Below are 7,116 nucleotides of genomic sequence, written 5' to 3'. Positions count from 1 at the left end.
AGGCAATCCACTCACCTCAGCCTTCCAAAGCGCGGGATTACAGGCTGAGCCACCGAGCCCGGCTATGACGTGTTTTCAAACCGTGGTTTAAAAACTAACAATCAGACCGGGCTCAGTGGCTCAGCCTGTAATCCCAGCACTTTGGGAGGCCGAGGTGTGTGGATTGCTTGAGCTCACAGGTTTGAGATCAGCCCAGGCAATATGGCAAGACCTCATCTCTACAGTAAATCAAAAATTAGCCGGGCATGGTAGCATGCACCTGTAGTTCTGGCTACTTGGAAGGCTGAGGCAGAAGGATCGCCCAAGCCCAGCAGGTCAACGTTGGGGTGGCCGTGAACATGCCACTGCCCTCCAGCCTGGGCAATGGAGTGAGACTACAACTCAAAAAAAAAAAGCCAGCAATCACCAGCCATGTGTTAGTAAACTGCAGCTGGAAGCACCCAAAGGCAAATAAAATGGTGACTTTTTTTGTTTCATTTTTGTTTGTTTGTTTGGGGGAGTTGGGGGGTTGTTTGGTTTTGTTTTTCAAGTTGAAATCTCACTCTATCACCATAGCCTCAGCCTCCTGGGCTCAGGTGATCCTTCCACTCAGCCTCCCGAGTAGCTGGGAAGTTACTCCCAGCTAATTTTTTGATTTATTGTAGAGACGATGTCTCACTACGTTGCCTAGGTTGGTCTAAACTCCTGGGTTCAAATGATCCTTCTGTCTCAGCTTCCCAAAGTGCTAGGTGTGAGCCACCACACCTGTTTTTGACTGACACTTACACCTTAATATTAATCTAGAAAAAAGGGTGCTGAGCTATGTAAAATTCATGCTGTCTGTTCCCTGTGTGGTGACTATGATCTGTTCGTGGCGATGGCTTGTCTCACTATTCCCATCACTGAAAGTGGAGTTTTGTTCCCTGAGGGTCTCCATCACTCCCTGGAAATGGAAAGCACTTATGGAGGCATTAACTCTCCAAGGCTGTCTCAAGAGTACTACAACTGGAATGTACTCAGTGCCTTCTTAGCTGTCCCAAAGGAGAGACGGGTTTTCCTGTGTGCCTTTCTTACTTTGCACAAACATGGTGGCACTTAGGGATTATTGCTCTCCTTAGCTTTGGAGCATTTTCCCTTTGCCACTGGTGTGAATAACCTTTGATCCATCACAAGAAAGGTTGCACCATTTCAGGAACTACTGTTAGAACACTTCTTGATGTGTAGTCATGTGGCCATGCAGCAGTGAAATGGCTGTGTTTATGCAGCTTATGCAGCTCAGAATCATTACTGTAACTATTTCACACATCACTGTCCTTGCTGGGAGAGAATGATGCCACCAACATGCAGCCAGTCGTAAACAAGAGGGTCTACAATGACTCGTGGTCAGTCAACCGCCCTATTCTCACTGGGGCACAGAGACCATTTCTTTTGATATGTGACATTATTCTCTGCCCCTAGAACTTGTGGAGCCCCATTTTCATGCTTCCTTGTGAAGCACATAAAGTCTTTTTCCAAAATCAGAAAGCCCATATCCGAATAGTGTCCTCCAGGGAGAATGTCAATTCCTGAATTCCCCCAGAACTCCCATGACATTTCTTGTTATTTGTCATTGATGCCAGTGGCAAGAAAATAGATCCAAACAGTATTGTGGAGAAAAAGTTCATCACCACTCCCCAAAAAAAGTAATCAACAGCAACATAAATAAAAATGACTTCATTTTGTGCTATTTCCAAAAGAAAGCATCCTCTGGTTTTACAATTAAAGTCAATGAATATAAACCAAACTTTATGTCAAATACATGCTGTTTACTTCATATTCACATTTTTAAAAATTATAATCCCCATGTTATGACAAGTGTTGGAAAGAATGAAGACATAGAAAAGAATACACCATGCACAGAGAAAAGCACATTCACACACTCACTCTAGAAGTTATTGGAAAGCAATAGAGAAAGAAACAATCCTATCAGAAGACACACTTGATTTCATTCTGCCTTTAATACAAGTGCTCTCAGGTAAATACTAACATATCTACAAGCATATGCAAAAAAGAGAAGAGAGACGACAACGATCTTAAGAATCCCAAAAGCAACCTATTCTCCACAGACCCATTGACCAATCATAGCATTCTTAAAAGTGGGACAATCAGGCATTATGTGTTCCCAGATGTGCTGCAGTACACAGCACCACCTTTAAAGCCCTTGCCATAAAATCAAGCCTGACCTTGGACTAATATTGTTGAAGATATAAGAATAGCAGAATACATTAAATCTCACCTCAAGGAAGCAATCAGCCAAACCTAGCATGTGGGAAACAGTATAGAGCAAATTTTTAAAAAGAAGAGGGGAAAGGAGGAGAAACTGTTATTAATTAAAAGAGACTTGAGACACAAGAGCCAAATACAATGTGTACACTTGGTTTGTTTGCTTTTTTCATTTTTTTAATTGACACATAATAATTGTACATATTCATAGAGCACATAGTGATGCTACAACACTTATAATGTATAATTTCACTTGTAATGTATTAATTGTAATGAGATGTTTCTAGATAATTGGGAAAACGTGAATGTGAGCTGGATATTAAATGATATTAAGAAATGGTTGATTTTGATAGGTATGCTAATGAATAGATTATCTTATCAGTTGAACAGGTCCTTTAAATCTTTGCACTTTTTACTTTGGACCAGACAAATATTTATAGTGGGTCTATCCTACTGTGGGATATTTAACAGCATTCTTGGCTTCTATCTACTAGATGCTCCACTCCCTGCCAAATTGTGACAACAAACTGTCTCCAGACATTGGCAAATGTCCTCTGATAAAGAATCATTGAGTTTGGGCCAGGTATAGTGGCTCAAGTCTGTAATCCCAGCATTTTGGTAGCCCAAGGTTAGAGGCTTGCCTGAGCTCAGGAGTTCAAGACCAGACTGGGAAACTTGGTGAGACCTCATCTCTACAATAAATCAAAAAATAAGCCAGGTGTGGTTGCTTGCACCTGTAGTTTCAACTACTTGGAAGACTGAGGTGGAAGGATCGCCTGAGCCCAGCAAGTCAAGGCTGAGGTGGCTATAAGCGTGCCACTGCTCACCAACCTGGGTGACAGAATGAGACTCCAACTCAAAAAAAAAAAAGTCACTGAGTTTGATATGCATAGAAATGTTAATTAAATGACATAATTTCTGGGACTTGGTTTTGGTTTTAAATACTCTAGCCAAAAAAAAAAAAAAAAGTGATGGTGGATAGATGAAACTTTAATAGGGTAATTTCGATTTTAGTTGAAGCTGCGTGATGAATACATAGGGATTCATAATACTAACCTCTCTCCTTCTGTGTCTGTTTAATTTTTTTAATCAATTTGTTAATAAAATCCAATTCAAGGTTTCCAATAGGCTTTCCTTTCAATGCATCCTCTCAAAGTTGCTTCACTGCCTACTATGAACACTCAGACATGTTTCCCAACACCTGAAGAAACACCTGTAGAATTCCTACCTGGCATCATAGGAATAGGCTTTGTCTGCTTCACTACTTTAGTGATCCATGTTGCTAAAGTCCAGAAGCAGAAAACATTACCTAGAGGCAGAGGTGGCATTAAATATAAATGTAGTGGATATCTAGAAGTTCCCCTTGAAACCTCCACAACACTACAACTAACAAAGAAAAAAATCTTCTGTTGCTTTATCCTCATTCTGAAGGGACTTGAGGGGACTCGTGCTAGATGGATGAATGGACTTCAGGACCTCGAACCTCTCTTCTAACCTAAGTTTGTATAAAACTATAGAATGCCACCATAATTATTCCATCGCTTTATCTTTCAGTTTAAATTCCCATTGAAATGCCAAGAGATAGAAGAGATAGACATTTAGGCGGTCATTCAGAACATAGAAAAAGACAAGTGGAGGACTGGAAGGCTCCACCTGGTCGGGTGTGCAGGAGGGAGCATGATCTACAGGAGGACAACGGCCACCAAAAATGAAACTGGAAAGTTGGGAAATTTTCAACCATTTCAAACTATGATTAAAAAGTCTACTCCACGCCCTAGAGGCATACAGCTGAGTTAGGGGAAGAAGCTGCTGGATGGGGATATGAAAAGAGTACGAAACACAGTTTTATTGGAATGATGTTTACAGTTTAGTTGGAGGGAGAAAACTTACATGCCTGAGTGAAGCAATTAGTGTACAATTAATTGTAAAGCTGGAAGCTGTTAGCAGCACCCGGGGAACCGCTAATAGCATGAGAATTGTTATTAGCAAAATGACTGAGGTAGAAGTGAAAGTCTTCAGAGAGGAGAAGAAATGTCAACTGGCCCTATGAAGGTGGGTAAGATTTGGACTAGCTAAGATTTTTTTCAAGTGAGAGAAACAGTGCAAGCCAAAGTATTCAACAAATATTTTTTAAGTGATGACTATGCGACAAGGATTGTGTTGAGGTTGATATTGTGCAAAGAGGCACAAGGCATTGCCCTCACATGCCAGAAGCTTGCTGCTAAGTACAGAGTAAGGAAAACACAAGATCTTCTTTTAAAGTGTGAAGACAAGAGTGACTGGAAATGAGAATGTATTAGTCAGGATTCTCCAGAGAAACAGAACCAGTAGGATGTTTGTGTATATATATGTGTGTGTGTCTGTATATGAGAGAGGGATTTTTTTTTAATTGGCTCATACAATTGTGGGAGCTTGCAAGCCCAAAATCTGCAGGGCAGGATGGCAGAATGGAGATCCAGAGATGGTTTGATGTAGCTCATGTTCAGAGGCGGTCTGGAGGCAGAATTTTAGGATGTCAGTCTTTTTCCTTTTATGGCCTTCTATTTATAAGATGGAGTTCACCTACAATATGAAGGGCAATCTGTTTTACTCAAAGTCTATTGATTACTGACTTAAATGTTAATTTCAGGAGAGGAGGGAGAAGCAAAAAAAAAAAGGTAATCTCCTCTTAAAAATACCTTTGCAGTAAAAGTCAAACTGGTGTTTGACCAAATGTCTGGGTTCTGTGGCCTAATCAAGTTGGCACATAAAATTGACCATCACAGAATGGGATGTATGTGACATAGGTTGATGGTTAGGTAATATGAAAGCTAGAGCAGGACACTTCTTGACTCTATAGGAAGAATAGGGTATGGGTGTATCTAGTAACTTGGAGGCACAATACTAGCCTGTTATCTTTACCCTCAAGACAGCCAATGGCAACCACTCCCCAAGACCCCACAATTGTTGTGTGGATGGCACTTCTCTCCCAGGAAATTAATCCTAATTCTGATGTTGATGCCTGATTGTCATGCCCTAATCTGAAAAGCAGGAAGCCCCAACTTTCTTTCTTATTGCTGCAGTCCAACAGCACCAGGTGCACCCAGGAACTATTTTGCACTTCAAAAAAGTCTGGATGAATAGCAAGGATATTTAGCTTTTAACTTTGAAGTTCTTCACAGCAATTCATATTTTCTATTCTAGGTCGAAATAAGTAATGACATTGACTCGGAAATGCGGCTGCTGAACTTGACCTAGGGAGTGAAGCATCATTGACAGCCCCTCGGTGGATCCAACGTGACTCACATTCCTTCCAGAGGTTGGACTGTGCCTCCCCGCTTTCCCACGAATCACGGAGTTCTTCGATCACAACCTATGTGTTATTAGCATTGTTTGCTAGATGAGTTCTAGGTGCTTGGGTGGGTAATTTTTTTAGTAATTTTCTTCTTATATGAACACTTGTAAATTGTAAAAAAAAATGGTTTTTAATTTTTTTAACAACATTTAATGTGAGGCATGCAAAATGAAGAAAAAGAATCTGTGAAAACTTCCTACAGTCAATTCTAAGAGAAATATCATTGTGTATTTTTGAGATGTTAAGTCAGTACTGCTGACTGCTGAAGCTATCCTAGGCTTGATGAATTTGCATTAGCAGACATTACCTGTGGTTATCAGACAGACACAAAGGTAGACCCTGTGACAGCTGATAAAAGGGTATAAATAATGAATCCAGTCTTCTGACTGAATATGGGTCATTTTTTTCAAAACCATAAAACAAAACGTGGAGTCCTCCTTTGTTCTTGACTTCTTAAAACCCATAACAATATTATGACAATCTAAATTTTCAAATTCATGCATGATATCTCATTCTTCCTGTATTCCTGTGTGTGTGTGTGTGTGTGTGTGTGTGTGTGTGTGTGTGTGTGTGTGTGTGTTTGTGTGTGTGTGTGTGTATCTCCATCCCTGTGGATGCATGGAAGACTAAAATGATTAGCAGAACCCTTTTTCTCCTTTGGAGGTAATACAGGAGTCTCTGAGGCTCATCTTTTTCACTCTTTATCCCACTCCTGACGCTAGTGTCAGGCCTAAACATATAGCTGGTTCATGGGCTTGTGGGACAGAAGTCACTAGCATATATCTGCAATCAGGATCTTTTCTCTTTAAATATTCAAAAGGAGCATGAAAATGCTGTGGAATTTTCTATGAATACTCCTAAGGAAGTTATTTATGTTTGTACAACATCAACTTTTCTTTCTCCTACCCCATCTCACCAAGAAAAATGACATGGGAAACATAATTTTCTGTGGAAAAAAGGACCGTCTTAAAAACACATCACAGTTGAGATTTTTATTAATTGCCATAAAATTTACAGCTGATAAAATGCACACATTGTAAGGGTATAATTTGATTAGTTTTTTAAAGTGTACACACCCATGTAACCAATGCTTAAGTCCAAATGCAGAGCAATGTTATCACTTTAGAAAATTCCCTCACACCCCCTTTCAATCAGTTCCCACATTCTCATAGACACCCACTGTACTAATTTTCATCATCCCTGATTAATTTTGTCTGTCCTCTGTGTAAAGCATGTACTATGTCCACATCACTTTTTGCCATAACTCTCGTTCAGTGTTTTCTATATAAAAATAAGTTTTGCTCACTTTGTATAACAACCAAAGTGAAGCTCCCCATAGGTAACAAAGTTAGCACCGTTAAGCACAGAGGTTATTAACCTGGTCCGTGCATCTCTAAGAAGTCAGTCTATAAACCATTTAAATCTGTTACAGATTTTGGATGTAGGTAAAGGAAGGTTCTTTTTCTTCTTCTTTTGGACCCCATAGATTTCATGAGACTGTTAAGAATCAGAGCTTAATGCAACAAAGTTCACCCTGGTTC

The 7,116-nt window shown here is 40.0% G+C and overlaps 1 long non-coding RNA gene across 1 annotated transcript in view; it reads left to right on the top strand.

The window, feature by feature from the left end:
• LOC103259680 overlaps nt 1-6,009 on the top strand; it is an 11,550-nt gene extending 5,541 nt beyond the window's left edge. The window contains exon 2 of the long non-coding RNA XR_504245.1: nt 5,425-6,009. This is a non-coding gene — a long non-coding RNA (uncharacterized LOC103259680). The remainder of the gene's footprint in view (nt 1-5,424) is intronic.
• The last annotated feature ends 1,107 nt before the right edge of the window (nt 6,010-7,116 follow it).

The sequence above is a fragment of the Carlito syrichta genome, unplaced genomic scaffold (genome assembly GCF_000164805.1).
Source record: "Carlito syrichta isolate Samal-C Ts95f unplaced genomic scaffold, Tarsius_syrichta-2.0.1 Scaffold302951, whole genome shotgun sequence".
Taxonomy (NCBI): domain Eukaryota; kingdom Metazoa; phylum Chordata; class Mammalia; order Primates; family Tarsiidae; genus Carlito; species Carlito syrichta.
The sequence above is the reverse complement of the archived record's forward strand: the minus strand, read 5'-3'. Positions and strand labels throughout refer to the sequence as shown.